This window comes from Octodon degus, unplaced genomic scaffold, assembly GCF_000260255.1.
Source record: "Octodon degus isolate 3935 unplaced genomic scaffold, OctDeg1.0 scaffold00246, whole genome shotgun sequence".
NCBI lineage: Eukaryota > Metazoa > Chordata > Mammalia > Rodentia > Octodontidae > Octodon > Octodon degus.
In genome coordinates this window covers 685480-707842 of record NW_004524822.1, presented here as the reverse complement: position 1 = coordinate 707842, position 22363 = coordinate 685480, and the positions used below count along the sequence as shown (strand labels likewise).

Here is a 22363-nt window from a genome sequence, read left to right as displayed (position 1 = left end):
AACTGGTTTAAAGTCCAAGAATCATTCTTTATACTGGGTCACAGGATGTTGCTGAAAGGGCTAAATAAATAGTTCAAGTAACTCTGGCAATAACATACTGAAAGTAATTGAGGCAAAAATGTAACCCAATAAGTGCCTTGTGATTTTATATGACCTGAAAGGTAGCTCTCCCCTCTTTAGATCAAAATCACCAAAAGATGTAGCTGTCGAGGAGTTAGGCATCAAATTGGATCAGACAGGGATGAGGAGGTTGCTTGGCTGTCTAAGTGCCTGCCTGGCAAGCACAAGATCCTGAGTTTGACTCCTGGTGCCCCATGCCTTGCTGACCATTGAAACTGGGTGTGGTGGTGCATGCCTGTAATTCCAGTGCTGGGGCGGCTGAGACAGGAGGATCACCACAAGTTCAAACTGGGTAGTGAGACACTGTACCAAATAAATAAACAAACAAACAAATTTGGTCAGAGAATGACCTCTTTAGAAATCAAAACCTTTTCAAAAATTTCTTTGACCTCTGTACAGGCAAAAGTTTTCTCTTTTCGTTTTTGTTTTTTTTTTTTTCAGTGCTATGTATCAAACCCAGGGACTAATGGGCAAGGTAAGCAGTCTACAGTGATCTATATACCCAGTCCTTTTCAAACAAATTTTATTTATTTATTTATCTTAAAGGCATGTCTATTTATTTACTTATTTATTTAGTGGCCAGCTCAGCCTGCCTTGGGGGCAGGGCTGGTGTGGCATGTGGTGCTGGGGATTGAGCTGCAGTCCCTGCGCTTGCCTTGCCTACGCAGGCACTTTAGACCGCTGAGCTATCCTACTGGCCCTCAAACAAATTTTAATCTAGCATTCTGGGAAGCTGAGACAGGAGAACTGCAAATTCAAGCCAAGACCAGGCGAGATCGAAAGTTTGAGGCAAGCCTCTAGCAACTCAGGGAGATGGTGTTTCAAAATTTAAAAAGTTAAAGTAAGGGTTGAGAATGTAACTAAGTGTGAGGGTCTAGGTTTAATCCCTAGTGCTCCCCTCTCCCCCATACAACAGGGTCGTGTTAAATTGCCCAGTCTGCTATAAACTTGTGATCCTCCTGCCTCAGCCTTCTGAACTGCTGAGATTGCAGGCACGTGCCACCAACTCGGCTGCTCCTACTTTAAAAAAAAAAACAAAAAACAAAAAACAAAAAACAAAAAACAAGGAAAACGACTGCCAGCTATCACAACTCTGAGTCAGGAAGGTTTTCCTCCTCCTGCCTGGAGGCGAGGTCTAAGTAAGAAACTTCTCTGTCTTTCCTAAAACTGCAGCACAGCAGTGCAAATATGTGAGCTCACACATGAGCAGTACAGTTGGCTGAGATCTGGGTTAGGATGCCGAGCAGAGCAAGGTGTGGGAGAAGAAGAGAAGAATGCTCAAGCTAAAATGCTTACAGATAAACTCAAAGTAACAACTGCCTCAGTGAAAGGTCATCACCAGGTGAAGGAAGGGTATTGGTCACGATACTTGGGCTCCCGTTTTATGTACATTTAAGGTCAAGCAAGACAAACTGTATTCATGTTACTTTGTACAGTGTAGGGGGACAGGAGAAAAGTTGTGTCATCAGAAGATTACAATGCTTTTGTAGAAATGAAACAATGGAACACTGAAGCAATGAAATATAAAATGTGTTCAGCAGTTACTACATTCTTTCCCTTAAGGATCAGTTTATTTTAGTGACTGCTTATAAGGCACTCTGATTCTGAAGTCTTCGTGTGTATTTCAGGGCAGGCTTGGCATGGAAGCCTGGACCCAACTGACTGGAATTCTGAGCCCTTGCTTGGTCCTGTGCCAGCCAAAGCCATGGAAACCACGATGTTCTAGCAGATCAAAGAACAGTTTAAGCTTCAGAACTGCCTTAGACTTCCCAGGAATAGAAACTGTGCCTAATATGAATACAATTTCTCAAATGGGCCATTCAGATTTACTGTGGATGAGCTCAAAATATCACACTTACAAGGATCTGGAGAGCTACAAAGGGAACTACTGGCCTGCCAAGAAAACTGTAGTTCTTTTTTTTTTTTTTTTTGGAACCAGACTACAAGGAACCAAAGAGTATTTGACAGAGTCATAAAGAAACAAATCACTGTGAATGTTGTTTCCAAGGTGTTCTGGTTGTTGAAAACCCCCATAAAAAAATTTTTTTTTCAGAATTTGCAGGTATTGCAGCCAATGTTTTCTGTCTTAGCAGAGACACTGGCAGCCAGGTTCTCCTTCCATCTTGCCTGGGCACCAGGGCACGGCAGCGTGCGGGTGTGGGGGGCCCTCCTGAAACCACAGGAAGCTCTCACCCCAGCAGCAACCAGCTGAAAAAACAGAACCAAGACTTCCCGAGGCCTTGTTCACTTTTACCTTCCGGTAAGCTCTTCAGGCCCTCTCGTGTACTAGGCCTTCTCCAAAGGCTTCTGCTCTTTGTGGCTCACAAGTACACAAGAGGTTTCGGACACTTTCCACCTGCCTACTGGGAAGGTTTTCAGGGAACAGCAGTGTCTACAATGCCACAACAGTTTGCTCAGTGTTGGTGGGCTGCCGGGCCCATGGTTCTACGGCACAATCCCTCGTGCCTTTCATTGCTTCCTTTCTTTCCAGACTTCTGAATTCAGCTTTCCTAAAAGGGCCATCACCACAGACAGGCTATGAGAGGAAAGCAGGTTACGTTTTTTCTTGGGAAATGTTAATGCATGTTCAGGGAAGAATTTATTAACTCTTAATTAATTAGCCTACTTATTAATCAAGTATACTATCTATATACATTTGTTTCAAGTAGGAAAAGGGAGATGGTTTTAAACAAGGGAAATTAATAGACCATAAGAATTTATCACTAGAGTCTTATTTCAGGCCACTATTTTTCAAGATACTTTATAAAGTTGCATTGTGTGTGACAAACACAAATTCATTCCCTCTCAAACTCCATTTTGCTATGGTATTAGGACAGTATGATACTGTCTGTCATCCACTGCTGGGAAGCACAGTACTTCACCGAAAAAATAACAGAAGTAAGTCTTCCAAGAAGTAGCCTCTAGCCAAAGACTAACCATCCAGGAAGTCACAAGTGAAAATTCTTTTTTAAAAACTATGACTACAAAAATACAAGATTTAAAAACACAGGTGGTCAGACATTTTTAAATAAAAAGCGAAAGATTTATACGATCTGAAGAGAAACCAGAGTATGGTCAGACATTTTGAGGCTACTAAAACCCTAAACTCTCCGTAGTAGATAAACCGAGGTGATACTAACTCAGCTTTAATATATGTTTAAATGGGCCTTATTTTCATGTTGTATGATTTGAATGCTTGGATCCCAAGCTTCAAACAGTCATGGTGGTGGTGGTGGTGGTGGTGGTAGTGGTGGTGGTGGTGTCTGTGTGTGTCCCACTGTCCCATTTGTGGAGAAAATAATTTTATGAATGCAGTCTCCTGAAGGTAACTGTCCTGGGCGAAGAGCTGTCTTGCTTCCAGTTCAGTGTGAACTTGCTGTGTACACCGGTGGCATCACCAGCCTCTTTGGATCTCATTTTTCTCATGGGTAACATGAAATATTTAGAGCTAGGTCTTTTCTGTGTCTAAAATGAACACCTTGATGGAGTTGCTGTGAGCAAGAGAACACAGGCTCAATGGTCGTCTGCAAGGGAAGGATCCTGCCTGAGGTGACAGACAGACAGACGGACAGATGGACAGACGGACGGACAGACAGACAGACAGACAGACAGACAGACAGACAGACAGACAGGTGCAGGTTAGCAGCAGCGCAACCAACGTGGTTGAAACAGAGGGTGCTTGGGATTGATGCTACAGGCAGAGCGAGACTACAGACGTGTGTGGAGCTGGAAGCCTATGTTAGCTGGCGATGAGCTCAGCCTGATGAGAGGCAGGTCAAGTTAACCCTTCTCCTAAACTCTCTTCACCAGGGATGGTTCCAACCTGAATGGCTTGGCTAACTTCAGATAACCACAAATATACTGAATTGTGGAAAGTGCAGCATCTTGACCCTTTTAATAGCTTTCATGCAGGAAGCTGCACTGTATTCACATAATTTGCCTTTTTTTTTTTTTTGTCCAGAGTACTTCTGGGGTGAGGGAAACCCTCAGAAGGAGCCACGTATCTCTACCTGAAGGCTGTTCTCTTTTTTATGTGTTTGGTACACAGATTGGACTAGTAGTGCTCCTCTTGTTTCAGCCTCCCCAGTGCTGGTACTTCAGGCATGCACCACCACACCCAGTATCGGTGGCTGGCTCTGCGCACCTGGGGGTGGGGCCAGCGCAGCATGTGGTGCCAGAGCAGCAAGTGGTGGCAGAGCAGCATGTGGTGCCAGGGATTGAACCCCAGTCCCTGTGCTTGCCTAAGCAGCCTCTTCATCTGCTGAGCTAGTTCACTGGCCCACTTTTGCTTTTGTAATGAGAAATTCTTGTTCAAATAAGGGCATATCTGATTTGAAAGGAAAGACAGCTAGTGGACAGCAACCCAGAATGGTAGGAGAAAGCAAGACAGACAGAAATACTGAGGCCAGGCTTATCCTTTACAACGTCCTTCATCCTTACCTATCCTTCCCCCTTAATCTCTGAGGCCTAAAGCAGGGCTCCCCACTCCCCACACTAACTCAGTCAACTTCTCTGCTTTGTCAAACCTTGAGGAATAAAGGAACGAATGCCAGAAGCAGCTGGAACTTTTACCACCTATTGTATAGCTAAGACCAGTAATTCCCCTCTGGTCTGTGCTGGTGCACACCAGGAGTTAAGAAAAATGATCCAACCTCTTGCCTAGCCCCAACCTTAATGACTAAATCAAACAGTAAAGCCTTGAAAGGTGGGAAAGGAGGACCTATTTTTTTCTCTAAAGCCTTTCCTTCTAATGATACAAGAAAGAGGAAAAGAGGACAAGGAATCTTATACTCTAGTGACGGGGCACAAAGGACATAACTTAGTTTTACAAATTATTTTAACTTGCACCTGCAATCAGGTTGTATTCTAAATCATTCTGGGCTCAGAGCCAAAGGCTGGCATCTGAAACACATTTTGTCATAGGCATAGTATCAGAAAAGATAAATAGGTTCCCAATTTGTGTACATTGGTCTGCTTATCTTAGGATACACTAAATACCTACAGCCTGGTTACAGCTTGGTTTTACCTGACCATTTTGCCCAGAAGCTGGAAGCTATCCTCAACAGGTCCCTTACTGATGTACTGACCTGTATCACTGACCCCATGGCTTATGTCTGAAGATAGAGGAATGGTGAGTAGGGGACAGTTTTTAATGTGATTTTTTTACTTAAAACTTTCTTCAAGAAAAGGCTATTCCTAAATGTGCACATAATAGAGCATGACTCTGGCATATGCTCTAAAGAACAAAGCTCTAATGGCCTGTCCTGTGCCAGGTTTTCGGCATGAGTGATTCTGGACACAGGGTTAGCTAGTGTGGGCACCTTCCAGTTGAGGAGACCTTAGATCAAATGAGGATGGCATCATGAAGCATGCTTCTGTGCCCAAGTGTCAAGAAAGAACTCAAGGAACTTTGTGGAAGGAAGGGGAACCAGGAAAAGCAGGTCAGAATGAGAACTAGGGGCTGACAGTTTATTCTCAGAACAGTTTTATTTAGAAATAAAGACAATGTCCCACAATCATTGAAAATATAGCAATTAAAAATACTTTGGGTACTGAGATAAAAAGGAAAAAGAACGCAACTATTGAGTACAACGGCAACCTCGCTCTTGTGGGCACTGTTAGTGCTTATCGGGCATTAATTCTCTCGTTTGTCTTTCCCACCACCTTGGTTTACTGAGGTATCCACCTCCTCATCCCTTCTGCCTGCAGTCATAACCCTGGATCTATAGGATGATGTTATGAACCTAAGCTAATCAGGACATGACATTCTTAGGACCATTACTGCCTCTGTGCTACAAGAGCCTCTATAGATTGAAGGGAGCTTCCTGCCCATATTTGCATTCCTCAGCCTTCTTGGGACCATTTACTGGAGGTTAGGGAGGAAGATGAGAAACAGCTTGAGTCCCCGATGTTCCTGAGTCACTGAGTCAATGAATCTTCAAGGCCATCCTCCCTGGAGAGTAGTTTTACGACTTTCTGTTTTACCAAACTTGAGTAAGAGTTACTATTACAGGTGAAAGTATTCCATGTGGAAAAGATCCGTAAAAGTGGGAAGCCTGGAGATATGGAATAAAAGATGTAAACCTGAATATAGTTTGAATGTTAGGATAGAAACTGCCTTATATATCTCTGGTTTTTTCTACCTGAGCATACACTGATTTGCTAAAAATACTCCATAATGTAAGCTTTCAATGGACCATACATCTAAGATGCAGAACACAGGTCATTGCTTTCCTGTGGGTCCTTAGTGGGAGTTTTAGGGTTCTGTTTCCTTTAGAACTCAGTAAACTATTCTACCACTTTGCATACCTAGTGATGGCCTCCACTATGCATTTTTAAAATAAAAATTTAAATACAAAGCTTTCCATATTGCATGACATTTTATGAACAGAGTGTTCTTATCTCAGAAAGCTTAACCACCTATAAAAGCGACTATTGTGATAGTCATGGGGTTACTTTAGAGTACACGAAACAGATGGTCAGAGGTTCGTCGACACGACCCACTGATCTGCATTCCTGAAGGGATGCAGGGGCAGGGCCAACGTGGAGCCTACTGACTGGCGACCCCCGAGAATCCCGAAATCCAAGGATGCGCAGGTTCCTCACATGAAAGGGCACGGGATTTGCATATAACCTGTGCAAGCCTCCCATATTCTTTAAATCGCCTCTACGTTACTTATATTGTCTAGTTCAATGTAAATGCTATGTAAATTCTTGTTATTCTGTATTGTTTAGAGAATGGCAAGTTCATATATGCTCAGTGCACAGGGAATCTGTTTAAAAATATTTTTGATCTACATTAGATACACAGAGATGGAACACAGACATGGATGGGCAACTAGATACAAGAAGGAGCAAAACAAAATAGCTTGCCTTTAAGGCTAAAATCTGGTGTGCATGTGGGAAGAATTAATTCTATGCAAATATAAACACTTGTTGTTTAAAATCAATGCTTCCAAAGGATGGATGATTTTTAAATGGTAGGTTTGAGTGAACTTCTGAGAAGCTGTTAGACATAAGTAGAAGAAAAAGTTTTCTTGGCTTTTACATCAGTCAGAAGAATGATCACATAAGAAAAGATACCTTGATGCATTCAATATCTCCTAGCAGATCAGTGAGTCATGTCAATGAACCTCTGACCATCTGTTTCGTGTACTCTACAGTAACCCATGACTATCACAATAGTCACTTTTATAGGTGGTTAAACTTTCTGAGATAGGAAAACTCTGTTCATAAAATGTCATGCAATATGGAAAGCTTTGTATTTAAATTTTTATTTTAAAAATGCATAGTGGAGACCATCACTAGGTATGCAAAGTGATAGAATAGTTTATTGAGTTCCAAAGGAAACAAAACCCTAAAACTCTCACTAAGGACCCAGCAATTCCCTTCTAGGCCCATTCAAACCAACATGTATAGGCAGCATCATTTCAGCACAGAGGATGTTTCAAGTTGTTCTTGGTAAGTGATCGTTTCTACAGGAAAACATGTTCCAGGTTCAAGTGGGATGCTGTGTGTGTGTGTGTGTGTGTGTGTGTGTGTGTGTGTGTGATTCCTAGTCCTACTTATAAATGCTTTTTAACCTACAACAGTCCTCAAATGTGGGATCTAACAATAAGTTATCAATTTTTTTACAGAAGCATCTACCTAAACTTCTAGAAGGTGGCCGTGATGGGAAGACTAGGAGTTGTTGGGAGTAAAGAAAGGTAGAGATTTCCTTGTCTTCTCTCCTCCACCCTAATATAATTCATAACATGCAAACACATGGGGCCATGTGTTAGTCAGACTCCCATTAGTATAACAAATATTTGATATAACCAACTCATCAAGAAGGATGAGCTAAATTTTGGTTCTGAGTTTCCGAAGTTCCAGTTTGTGGTCAGCTACCTTTCCCACCATGCGGCCAGTGGTGAGGTGGCTGGTTATGGTAGAAGCAGGTGGGGGAGCAAGCTGCCTACCTCATGGCTCAGAAGCAAGAGAAAGAAGGAGCTGGGTCTCCTCATCCCCTTCATGTGGGCATCCCCAGTGAGCTACAGACCTATCACTAGGTCCCCCCTCTTCAAGATTCTACTACTCCCAGTAGCACTTTCCTAGGGAGTATTAAGCCCTTACCACTTGGGTGTTGGGGAGAAACCCAAGCTCCAAACTAAGAGGACATAAGGAAAGAGCTAGACACTGTGCCACACATGAAGCACTCCTCTGTGTGCTTCTCCATCCTCTCCCTAAGAGGGAGCAAACAGGCTACCATTTACATCATCCCCTCCTCTTCCTTTCAGGATTCCAAGCTGTATCTTATTGTTAATTCAAAGCATTTCACCTAAGCTCTTACCACAAAATAAGTAAGAATAGTTCAGTCTTAAAGTTTTAAAACTAAAACTGGGAAAAATATATATGCAACTTTGAAGTATAGAGTGGACTGTCCTTCTCTTACTGCTCTGATGTGTAGCTGAAGCTTTCCTAAGTCGTTTTATATAGGGCTACCCATTTCTAAATCATTCTAGTTTTATAGCTAATAAACATATCTCTAAACTCCATTATCAAGATACATGGCCTAATAAAAAATGTTCATACCACATTCTCTAGGTTTGAGAAATTTACTAATGTTGGAATTTCAATCATGTACGGGAACATGGGCAAAGAATATTAGTAATAGGAACCAGAACCCCACATGGCTGTACCTGCAGTTTCAGTACAGTGTGTGTTCTATAGGCTCTGTTTGCCTGAGGGCATCCCACCATTGCTTTACTCCTTCTGAGGAGACAGCACACTCCCAGATGTTTTCCAAAGGAACTTTCAGAAAACAAACCCTGCTTAAATTGAAGGCTGGCTGCCCCTAAAGTGTGCGGTGTACACACATGGTTATGCTATCTGAATACTTAGTAGCTCTCAGTCTTTTCTTATGGAATTTTGGGTGTTGATTGTTCCAATAGTCTTCAAGATTTTTTAATTTTTGATTTAAAGGATGAGTGAGGCTGAGAGTCCTAAGCAACAAATCCTCAGGGCTCCTCTCCATGGCTGGGAAATACGGTTGCCAGATTCACTCTCCCCCTTGATACCGATGAGAAACAATTCCATTTTCCAGGAAGGGTTCCTCCAGGGGACCTCATGCCACAGGTCCAGTTAGCAGCGTTCGGCCTGGCAGATCAAGGGGATGTCTTTCTTCAATAAAGGTCTACTCTTTCTAGATAGGCCAAATATTGTTAAAATCACAACCTGTGCTGTATTTGGAAATACACTTTTTGCAAATGCAGGGAAATATAACTTGAGGGTGCAGCGCATCCGATGGCAGGTGATAGCTGTTTGTGATTTGTCTCAAATGATTTCTCTTTTGGCAATCCCTACCTCACTTAAAACTTTAGCTAGATCTTAAGAATAAAGTACAGCTGGCTCTGAACATGAGGTGCATAAATAAGAAGGTCTACAATGAACAAAACTGTTGCTTTAAAAGTGTCGTCACAGTTTTGTCTCTAAATGCACCACCCATGACACCACCCCAAGTGTATGTTCTCCCCAGTGGAGACTCCCAAAGAAAACCATGGCTGTGGTGATTGTGGTGGTGTGTGTGGAGTATTTTGTTTGGAAGATAAAACAGATAAAGATTTTTATCTTAGCAAAGATAAAAATCCACTTGAGGAAAAATACTGAGCCTGGAAAATAATAATAATGAAAGACTAGAGTATTTTCTAGTTTAGAGCTACTCAAAGAAAAAAACATGTTTGTACATGTAGCTGTGCCTTAAGATTGTCCCTAGTTTAAAAAGTTTTATCAGAAATACTGGTTAGTGAAGCTTTTTTTTGAATTTTAAGTTTTATTCTGCAATATTCTTCCTATTTGAAATTTTCACATGAACAAAAGTTTGGGCTCATCCTGTGTCTCACTTACTCCTCTTTCATTGCTGGGACAAAATACCCAACACCCAAAATGAAGGAAGGAAAGGTTTATGTATCTCACAGTTAGTGGAGCTTTCAGTCTATACTCAGTTGACTCCAAGGCAGAGTGGCACATAAAAAAGAGCAATCGTTTATGACAGGGACAAAAAGTGAAAAAACCAAGGGAGTGGCAGCATCTCAGGCACCAGCTAGCCTCTCTCCCCTCCTTACATTGTAATGCAGATTACCCAGCCCAGGGCCAGAGTGTAGCATTCACACCTGTGACCCCAGCATTGGATCAAGAATCAGTCACAGACTCTGAAAACCACCCCATGACTGCATGAGGCTTTAGGGGGACAACTAGACACAAATCATTACATCATGCTCAGGTAGGCATCTGCCTTCAAACCTTCTACACTTAAACTTGGCTTACCAATGTCTTATGAGTGCATAAATTTCTTAATTTTTCACATTGTATGCATTATATTTTTTATATCAAAGAATTCCTGAATGTAGAATAATGTAAGTATACTTTTCATAATCATTGGTAAAGTCCCCACTGGAGGTTTATGCATATGCATCTTGGGCACCTATATAAGGGTGTTAAGCATTTATAAATAATAATATACTGGGGAAAATCTAGAACTTTAAAATAAACTGTATGTGCCAGACATGGTTATATACAAGGCACCGGGTTCCATGCCACACACAAGACTTTGCTTCTGCCTTTGAATTGTTTGCATCCCTTAGAGCAGGAAGGAGCAGCATTGGGGGAAAGCAACCAAGCAGACCCTGAGCAGGACTGATTTCTAAGATCTACAGCAGCATCCAGAAGCGAGGCATAACTGAGACTTCCAAGTAAGTTGTTGCTAGGCTAACCAGTGCTGCCACTTAGAACAAGAGGAAGACACAACCAGGCAGGAGTAATTTGAAAAGGTGAAGGAATCTGAACTGAGTTTGAAAGGCTAGATAAGGTGTAGATAACATCATTATCCCCACTCTTGCTCTACAGCTCTGTTTAGAGCCCAGGAATGGGCAGGAACCAAGTGTCGTGCGCATGCACTCTGATTCCTGCCACTAAATGCAGGTCACTTTGTCATCACACTTTTGACATGAGGGTGGCAAAATCCTGTCTGAGGCCTCTCTAGAAAGAGGTAAGCAGTAGTCCATGGCCAGGTGCAGTTGGCTCTAGACCCCACTGTGTTCCGACACTGATGTCCCAAATCAAAGGTGGTCTAGGGCTACCCAAGCCTCTCCCTTTCTTGCCTGCTCTTTGTGGTACAGGAGGTTGAGCTCAGGGCGTTCATACAGAGCCTGGATGGGCTGCAAATGCCTCTCCTGGCAACAGAGATGCTGCTAAACTTTGTGTTGAATGTAGGTATTTATACATCAAACTTCTCCCCAAATTCCTGGTAAAGGTGCTGGGTTTGTTACTCAGTGCTGGAGTGCTTCCTTAGCATGCAGGAGTGCCCTGGGTTTAGTCCCTGGAACCAGAAAACAAAAAATACAAACAAAACAAAACGCTTACACTGAAGACTACATCAGTCGTGATGACTTTAGCACTGAGCAGGGTATTAAAGCCAGCATTGTGTTCTATGCTCCAAAGACATAGAGTTGCAATCTAAAGTCCTGCATTGGGTCTTATTTTCTCTTTATATTCTTTGTCTTAAAAATTTGGGTCTGGTTTCTTAAAATGTAATGTTGTATGTAGTCCTTTGATATGTAATGTGCAGTCACTAAAAAGCAATGGAATTTTGCAGCATCACATGTTCCCCTAGGTAGAATGTTACAGCAGAAGGCTTTTAGTCAAATAGCCTCCAAGTTGTCTTTCTCTGGTCCCCTTCTTCCTTGTCTCATTTTCTGTCCTCTGAGGGGTGTTTTCATTGGGGGCTTTCCAGTCACCTCCAAGATCACTTACTCTCACAACTAACTCCCTGTCCTGACTCTCCTGTTGGAGGAGATGAAGATGCTTTTATGTAGGACAAGTTGATTGCCTCTCTTCTTGCCTCTTCCCACTTCTTTCCTCCACCCTGAATATCAAGTTTGCCTCAAATCTGTGAGTTTACTTTATCATCTGTTTCTTTCCTCATGAGGAAAACAAGCTTTCCTTACTGCAGAAAAAGGCAGGATGGGGTAAAGCAATAAAGCCTGGTTTCTAAAAGCATACATACCCTAGAAAACTCAACTGAAATGGGGCCAGGTGCAAGGTGCAGTGAGACAGGAGGAAGTGACATTGGCTTTAGCTCAGTCATCATGAGTGCAGGCTTTGATTTCCTAAGACCAGGATGGGTCATTTTGTTTTGCTGACTTAAACTTGGGGGATATAGTCCAGTGCCTTTCAAGTTTTTCAGATATGACTGACTGCTCCCAGGCACTGAGTTCATTATCCAGAGTTGCTGAGAGAGGATCCTGCACCACTGAAAGTATCTGGTTCTTTTGCCATTTTAATTGATGGCCCTTCGGCCATGATTTGCACGGTCACCTATCAAACCTGGGAGAAGTCTATCCAAATTCACCATGAGTTACAGACGTAGAAACCATGAAACTTCCAGCAATCCTCCGTGAGGCCAAATTTTGTGGAGCTAAGTACAATGGTATTGCATCTAGCTACATTACAAATGAATAATGTTTTAACTTTTACCCAAAACATAGCTTTAAAACACATGAAGGGAAAACAGATGGAACTGAAAGAAAAAACTGACAATCCACTTACCTGCTGAGAGCTCTAAAACAGTCCTCTCAGAAACAGGGAGTAGAGAAGAAAGAATGGGGGGAAAAGAAGAATCAAAATATATCACGTACAGGTACAAATTCCCTGTGATGAATGTGGCCATTATCTACACCTCAAATGCATGAATAAATGAAATGAATGATAGATGATTTTTATTTAATCAATATCTCTATACCCTACCACAAAAAATATGCATGATTTCCAAAGAGACAGCACATTCACACATCACCTTTCTACTACCTTTGGTGTTAATCTCTAATATACTCCAAGCTTCTCATCAATTTCTGATTTTTTCGATGACCCACTGGCTTCACAGGAATGTTACCTGTTGACCTGTGTTTCTCTCTCAGGCTCATTCTGAGCTGACCAAGGGCAGTGGTTTCCTTGTCTTGGCGACCCTCACAGTAGTCAGCTGTGTGTTTTACACAAAGAAGGAATTTATGATGAGCCCTGAACAGGTCACTTGTATCATGTTATCAATAACAACTTATGCTAAGTGGCTTTTATGCAATCTCTACATATGTGTTGCATACGGAATCCATCAAGATCTATCAAAGGTTATTAGGCTGGGGGAAGTTTAAGAGCAAAGGGAAACATTCTCCACACTAGACTTTGTGATGATGGAATGTCATCCTTCACTGGTCCTGGAACCTGTGGTTTAGCTAAGTGCTTCAAGATGCCTCACATTTTCCACATGGAACCTTGAGGTCAGACAGAGGGGACAGCATGAGGTGAGGGCTTTGTAGCTAGCATCTTAGAGGGTTGGCCCTAGCACTGGCCAGCAGGGTACAGCACATGGAGCTATGCTGTAGAGTTTTGTCTTCCAACAGGGACAAGTCACTGCTCTAACTCATCTTCATTGCTTCCTGTGGCCCAGTTCTGTGCCTGTGCCCCTTGTTTATCCCATGCTTGACCTGAAATCTGCTTTTTAACAAACTATTTTCCCCAGAACAACACAGGAATAGATTGAAAAGCTAGAAGGCAGTGCTGGAGGTTGGGGTATGGACAGAGGTATTCTGTGTTTATAAATCTAGGGAGACCTGGCCTATAACACCTTTTTGTTGAAGACATGTGGCTCAGGGAAGCACAGAAAGGACCCTGTAGAAAAGGAACTGATTTTGTCTAAATTCCAGAGTTACCGAACCATGAAAGCCTCTTCCCCTCCTTGTCTCCCACAGAGATCTGTTACTGAAATTCCTAGCTTGCAGTGCCAAAGACAGGCACAGAGCTCATTCCTCGTTTTGAAGGACATCTCTTCATGAGACAACAAGGACTTCTTTTGTTCCTGGTTTTTGCAGTGCTGGGGATCAAACCCCAAGCCTCACAGGCAAGCATTCTAACCACTGAACCACACGTTCCAGCCCCAACAAGTACTTTAAAAAAAATAACTTATAATGAACAGTATTTCTAAAACAACGTTGGGACAGGCATGGGACAGATGCTGCCATTCTAGAAAGGAGAAACGAGCAAGAAAATAGCGATACTTCATCCAAGTACTAGAAGCCCAAAACTCAACAGGATAAACAATGCTAAATTTTTTCAAAAATGAAGTCCTTTTTCTCCCAAGAGTATCTAGAAACCCCTTGTGCTATTCATCAGCCACGCCTGAAGGTCCCATGGTGAGAAACTATCCCTGGCTCTCAAAAATGTGTGTCTCATTTCTAACTCAGTGCAGGGTGTGCAAACTTCTTGGTGATATTTTTTCATGAGAAAGAGACACCCAAGGCCTAGGAGCAGTCAAACCTGTATGATGCAGTTCTGTGCTGTCTTTTTTTTGACTACTATATTTAGTTTGTGTAACACTTTCAATCTTTATATATTTTCAGAAAAAAAAAAAAACATTTTCATGGTGTCACCAGGTCAAGAGACAATCAGGGGCTTCTGCAATGGCAGCAACTGGAAGAAAGCATTTCCATGACCTTTTATAGATGACACACTGCGCTCAAGTCCCTGTGCGCCAGCACACTGCCAAGAATTCCACCCCGTGGCTGCAGTACTCGCAACGTCTAGCTCAATACAGCAAGCTACTTATTCACAATGTAAATCATTAATGCTGTAACCACTAATCATTCTTCTATTAGCTGCCTTCCAAAAAATCTATCAGCTCTGGGCAAGGCACCCGCAGGGCCCTGGGACACAGAACCAAGGTCACCTGAGAGACCCATGATGAGTGGTGTCCTGTTGACTCTTTCCTGCGCAGCCCTTCACCACGTCATCCTCAGCCTCAGGGGTAAAAAGCCACAACATTCCACTGCCCCAAAGCCTTCAGCTTTGCTTGCAGGGTGCCGTGAAGGCATCCACTGGCTCAGGTGGGCTCCACGCATGATTCTGCTGAAGCGGAAGAGCAGTGAAAGCAGCTCAGAGAGGGACAGGAGAAACTCCGGAGGGTGAGCATGCGCTGGAGAAGAGCGGGCCTCTGGGAGGGTCACAGCTCAGGTCACAGAGCGTGCTTGGCTCTAACAGCAAAACCCAGGGCAGGAAATTGGTTGCTTCTTTGGCATCTTCTCTAACAAGCTCTCCAGTGTTGTGGTACTTGACTCAATAGTGTGAGGCACTCAGAAAATTCTAGAGAGAAGAGTAGAGACGCAGATGGATGCCCACAATACTGCAGTGCCAGGTATTGCACCAGCGTCTTGCACCATGGACTCTAAACAGGTTGGCCCTGAACACTTTCCACTGAAGAACAAGAGTCCAGGGAATCATGGGTGGAAAGGCGCATTGACTAAAACACAAGGACGATTGTATTCTTCAAAAAATTATTTATCTCTGCGTTTCTTGTGATACCTGAAAAATGTATAGTCTCATAGCTGACTGTGCGCGAGCAAGTCTAACAGAGAAAGCATGCATTTTTAATTCTTCTGAGGTAAGCAGACCGATAGTCTATGAGAAACAGGCCTTCCCAACTCTGATGGTTCAAAACTTTCAGAGCCAGACATAGCACTGTATGCCTGCAAATCACAGCACATTGTGAAGTTGAGGCAGGAGGATTACGTAGGCAAGTCTAGCCTGGAGCATTTAGCAAGATCCTCTCATCAAATAAATAATAAATAATAAATGTATTTATTTATTTAGCAGTACCGGGGATTGAACTCAGTACCTAGTGCTTGCCAGGCAAGTGCTTATTCTACTGAGCTATCTTCTTGGCCCAAATAAACGTTTAAAAAGGGTGTGGATGTGGCTCAGTGCAAAAGCACTGGGTTCAAGTCCCAGTATGGAGGTTTTGGGGCAGTTCTGTAAGTTAGGACTCCTAACTAGTTATACTAATTAAGGTCCATTGACTTTTTCTTTCTTTTTCTCTAGTACAACCGTGATCCTAGAGTTTTAATAGCTGCAAATAGGGGCGCTGATCTCTAGTTTTTTCTTGCGTACTCTGCTTAGTGTAAGTCTCACCTACTGTCTTTTCGGTCTCTGCGCATCAGCTGACTTACTGTGCAGCCAGGACCGCTCTCATCCGCAGCTTGTACGTAAGTGGTGTAGGCTGCAGCTTTCCACTGAGGTCTGATACCCATTTTTGCACACAGGCCAGGACACTCACCATTAGAGAGCAAAGCTCACACATGCAGAGCACGTGTCGGGGCATTTCAACCTAAATTTTCTAAAGGGAGAAATTCGTTCTTCCAGGAAACATTTCAGTTTCTTTTATTCATACTTTCGGCTTTTCCTAAAATTGGTAGCAGCAAACAAAACAGTCTTCTGTGGTCCTCAGAGAGATTATATTTGAAAGAGAAGTGCTTCAGACAGGCCACATGCTTGCTTTAAATCAACAGGCAACTTGCAACTCTACACTCTGCTCACTGTAGAGACTCACTGATGTTGACGACTAACAAAAGTATTTTCTCCCAAACTAGATAATGGCTTTGAAAACAAACAAAACCAAATGAATCACAGTCTTGGCAAATGTTTGCACTCAGTCATATGGATGAGCAGCTACAGGAGGAGGAGGAGTCCAGACTTCTGCAGACTCAGGGTGGCACAGTCAGTTGCCTGCTTCCTCTGGGATCTGCACCCTCAGGCAACTTATGAAACAAGACCCCTGAGTCAAGCTTGCTCCCCTTTCCCTCCCTGCAACCCTCATCATGTTTTAGAGCCCAAAGAGTATCAGTGGGTATCTGGTCAGTTTTAAGAAAACAGTATGAATAGCCATAGCTGTCTAACCTAACGATATCATTTCTCTCCTCTTGTAGATAGAACTGCTTGTCTCTCTGAGGAGCAGACATAGCTATAGACTCAGAGAACAGAATCACTTCAGAAAAGAAAAGAGAAACTATCTACTCTATTCAACAAAACAAAAACCTTAAATGACTCTCCTGCACATTCTAGTGTAATTGTGGGGCAATGTAACAACTTCTGGCTGGCCCTTAGTGGACTCCATTTAAATATTTAAAATTATGCTTTACAATTGCACTGATATTGAGACGAATGTAATCCAGGCTGGGCTCCATACTATTATTTGTCATCAGATGCAGTTTTTTCTCTGTGATTTTCAGAGAAATTGCAATTAAAATTTTTTCATAGTTTACAATCAGCATTATGGGTCCTGAACAGTGTGGCTCAGTCAGCTAATAAGAAGTCAGTTCTGGAGCATGAAGTCTTGGTTTTAAGCTCCTCAGCATGCTAGACATAAACTAATCAAAAGGACTTAAGGGACTTTCCTGTCAGTAATGAAGAGCTGGAGGAGGAAAACCATTGTTTTGCCAGTTAACAAAACACTGATGAACTTTGGCACAAGCAGTGCAACCTTTACTCCAATGAAATACCATTCGTCCTTGTAATAACTGAGTGGCTCAAGAATAATTCAGTGTACCAAATATTTATGACTCAGATAAAGCATTATTTTGCTAGTTAAGCCAACAAAACCAACCCATGATTATATACAGGCTTTTCAGTTTGTTTTGATTTTGAAAAAAAAATAATTCTGGTATAAAATTGAAATATGAACTTAGATATTTACTTATTTATTTAATGTATTTGGTACAGGTTCTCACTACACAGCTCAGACTTGTAGTGATTCTTCTGTTGTCAGCCTCCTCAGCACTGGGATTACAGGCATTCACCACTATGCCTGGCCTGGAATATAAACTTTTTTATTTTTTAGTAAGATGTGATAATACTGTGTTTACCAGCCCAAGTTTCTTCATATATTCTGGCTACTTCATCGAGCATCTAATAATAGAATTAAGTCCCAATTTCTTCACCAGCTGGGGTCTTGACAAATAGCTAATAACATGGTCAGAGTATGACGCATAAAGCGCTTAGGAAAGAAACAGATAAAGGAGAGCCTGGACCTCACAGAAGGGGATGGTTACTTCCTTCTTTTGCCTTCTCTTGTTCACTGTTTTTTTTGGCAGAACCAGGGTTTGAACTCAGGCCCTTGTGCTTGCCAGGGAAGCACTTATTCTACTGAGCCATCTCCCCGGCCCTCACTGTGGTTTTTTAAGCACTACCACTACAGAATCAGAATGAGATTTTAAATTTTGAAGAAAAAGAAGTAAAAAGGACAAACTTTTCTGACCAGTGAAAATCACTTAGATGATGCCTGAAAGGAAGACAAAAGTCATCAGGCGCCAGCAGGCCAACAGCACCAAGTGACTCCCAGATGTTGGCACTGGGGTGGACTCTTTCTGAATGTTACAGCCATGTACGCATTTTTCTTTTATTTTCTATTGGTGGTAACAATATTTGGCATCTCATCTTCCAAAAGAGTTTCTGTTTTTAAAAATTGGAAAACAGAAGAATTTGACCTGCAGGTACACAATAAATAGCCAACAAACCTAAACTATAGGCATAATAACCTTTAAAAAATTCATACTCAAGTAGTAAAAAATAAAAAATGTAGATGGCTCACATAGAGTTGAAGCTCACCTTTCCAATGTCTTCACTTCCAGCTTCCAACATCAGTCTTCACCTGCAGTAGAAATAGAAAAACACAAATAGCTTTATTTAAATATTAGGTTTTTAAAAAAGAAGTATTAGAACAGATCATGGATGAGATGTTACGGCTAATTTTAGGCAACAACAACAACAAAAAAAAAAAAAACAGAATTTTCCCAGGGAAATACCATTGCTTGTCCATAATAGACTTAATCATAAAAAAAAGAATGAGGAAAAACAAAAGATTTACAGGATGTGGCATTACAAGGTTACTGATATCCAATCATCTTTGATTTTTCCTTTCCCTTGAAATACTTAGAAAACTAAAAGAACTTGAACTTTCAACAGCTCTGAAAACAATGATGCCCAAGGACTTTCCTGAAGTTAGCATGAAGGGAAATGAGCCCATGGCCCTCAAGAGGGGTAGGGGGAGCAGAGTGATGATTTTCAGACCCTGTCACAGAATTTCTGTCTCCCAAACACCAGTCACCCACAGGATGGGGCCTCTCTGTCCCTTGGTTCTTCTCTGTGACTGCTTCTAGTTTCCCCTTGGCTTCCGTGTTTGGTCTTTGAAAGACAGAAAAAGTAGCTCATGGGGCAATGGTAGGGTTTGGGGGTTCTTACATCTGTGAAGACTTGGGGGTCACAGTTTTTCTTTTCACTATTTTAGAAAAAGTAGAATCACAGGCATTTCAATTTTTTCAGAGTTTTAAGAGAAAAACAAATGTGCTAGAAATTCATCAGGTTTGTATCTTTAATGAAATTACTCATAAGCATTTCAGTTGACTGAAGGTTCATCAAAAAGATAAGGGTAAAAGAATAGTTACAGAATAATATTGAAAATGGGGAACAAGGGACAAAGATGATATAGTTTTTTAATTATTATAAAAAACTGTCCAAAGAGAGTATAGGCTTTCAATTAAAATCTAATAAAATGCTGAGCTGTAAAAGGCTCAAGTCAACAACTTCGGACATTGCCAGTCATGCAGATAACCCACTACTATTACAGACTACTTGACTATATTGGATTACTTTGCTGAATTCATGCACCTACAATATATGAATGGCAATGGAATATCCATCTCTGACAAAAGTAAACAAAAATGGGGGATATAAATGAAGGACCATTTTGTAGTGAAAAAATATATATATCTGTATATACAAAATAGTTAGCATAGATATACAGCTACTTTCTCTTAATTCAATGAGAAGACAGTTTTGAACTAAGTGTTTAGCAAGATATCATGTCTGCACCTTGTACTATGAATAACTACTATGAAGACAACAATATGCAATATATTAATTATTGTAACTGTCCTACTAACCTGATTTGAAACTATCTCGTTGCTACTTCTTTCTCAATAAAATTAATATAAAAAGCTAATAAAAATTTACTATGATATTTAGGTCCAACCACACGTGAAATTTTACTTATTATTAAAAATGGAGGAATAAATAGGAATAGAGAGTAGAAGTGACCTAATCTCGTTGCATTTTGGGACAGTAAAAAAGAAAAGCTGTTTCATTTATAACACTAACAATCTAGGTTTTTTTAAATTGAAGAGATCAAAGAAATAAACTAACTTCAGTTAAGTTAGAAAACAATGATAACTATATTAGAAATGCAGAAATGGAAATAAAAGCAGAAATGCATGATTTCAATATTTAAAAAACAAAATCTGATTCATTGTAAACTGAGATACCGAATAGACAATTTCTGAAAAATCTGGTTTTAAAACACAACATCCCATGTAATTATTCAAGGAATGTATCACAAAAATGGAAAAGAGTGAAAAGTTAAGACTACTATATAAAATATCTTTGGGAATAAATTTGAACATCACAGTGGAAACAGTTTTCTAACGTAAAACTTAACGATCAAAAGTTGAACCCAAAATATAAAGGTTGAAAAACTAGTATCGTAGTTACTTCAAGGATTAGGTAATTCTCTAACTATACAGAAAGCTTGTAGGATGTAGAAAAACATAAAGCTATCTAGTTGGTTTGATGAGACTACTAGAAATCTGATAACCAAACCAGATAAGGCACAAAGAAATGAGAAGAAGAAAGAAGGTGGCCTGATTTGGCTAAGATGTAAGTCTAGCAGGACAGGGCTTAGAAAATCCATTTTCTACTGTAGGACACATTACTCGAGAACAACTACACCCCATCCATTGATCACAAGAGATTTACACACACTCATGTCTTTGAAACTGCTATATGATACACCACACAATAAACTCAAAACCTCTATCTGACGCTCTCTCAATAACCTAAAACTGAAACTATGACCTACCGTAATTTTTTAAAAGATCTACAAACCACAAGTACTATTTTTAATGAAAAGTCAGAAATGAAATTAAATATGCAGGCATAGAAAGACAGAAACTACAGGTGCTCATATCTTTGCTGAAGCTGAAAGTGCAGATCTTAGAGGAATAGACAGTACCAAAGCAGGAAGGGGTGAGGCCTGGGTGGGCAGCGAGGCCACGGGTAACCGGACAGCAGAAATAAGTTCCAGTGTCCTTGAGCATGGTGGGGAACTGACAACAACTCACTGCCTTTTTCAAAATAGCTAGTAGACAGGGTTGTGCATGTTCCCAATACAAAGAAATGATAAAATTAATGTTTGAGGTGACAGACGTTAATTGTTCTGGTCTGATATCTATATCTATATCTATATCTATATCTATATCTATATCTATATCTATATCTATATCTGTATCTATCACTATGTATCCCATAAATATATACAACTATGTCAATTAAAATTTAAAAATACTTTAAGTATAGAAGGCTAAAAGTAGGTGCTTACTTTGTAAGAAGGAGAGGAAATGATCAGGCCAAATTAGACAACCCTGAGAACTTAGAAAAGTCAAGAGAAATACGGTAACAGTGCCATGAGATGATTTGACACAAAATATATGAAAACAAATGATTTTTGACCAGTGCCAAGAATGCCTAATCATAAACAAATGAAAACAGAGACAATCTGAAAATAGATCATGTTCAGGAAGCTTGGGCTTATAGCAAAGAATCTATATAGAGACTATTTAAGGAAGTCTTTGGGTGAGGGCAGTAATTTCTTCATAAGAAATGATGAAAAGTACAAATGTAGTTTTTTAAAAATAAAAAAGTACTAAATGGTCAGGAAATTCAATATGTGGTAAACCAATGAACTGGTATTTTTGGTCATTATAGGAATATGATAATAGGAAGAGAGCTTTTACACTCAGCAATGCTTATTTATAGTTGAATACTTGAGAACCTTGGGCTACTCTGTAAATTCAATACAGGATTTTTTAGAAAAAAGCCTATTAGGAATATTTGATTATCTAGCCTTAAGTGCACAATCCACTAATGTAGTGTACTCATGGCATTAAATACAAATAGAACTTGATGTAAAAAACCAAAGCAAAACTTCATTACACTTCTGAAGGTTAGGGAAATGTTATAAAATAGCCATCAATGTTTTATTTGTGTAAAGAAATGCTGATTGCAGCTCACTGAATCATGGTGAAATGGGTCACATTTTATTGCTTTTGGCCAAAGAACAATGCTAAGCTTATAGTCTGGAGTACAAGCAAGGCGATGTTTAAAATAAGTTACATAGGCAAAATGCAACTAATGTGAGCTTGAGTATAAAAATAAATAAAATGTCAAAGTTAGTTTTGTAAAAAGGAGATGCAAGTTCAATATAGAACCCTGTACTTTTGGCTACAGGGTCTAAAATAAGCTCACCTTTAATTTTAGATGAGCACCCGAGGAGAGA

General features: G+C 40.8%; 1 protein-coding gene across 2 annotated transcripts in view; it reads right to left on the bottom strand.

Moving 5' to 3' along the window:
* Plekhg1 (pleckstrin homology and RhoGEF domain containing G1) overlaps positions 1–22363 on the bottom strand; it is a 227751-nt gene that overhangs the window by 140126 nt on the left and 65262 nt on the right. For both annotated transcript variants that reach the window (XM_023706250.1, XM_023706251.1), the window contains exon 2: positions 18583–18625. The gene's annotated coding sequence lies outside the window, so the exon portion shown is untranslated. The remainder of the gene's footprint in view (positions 1–18582; positions 18626–22363) is intronic.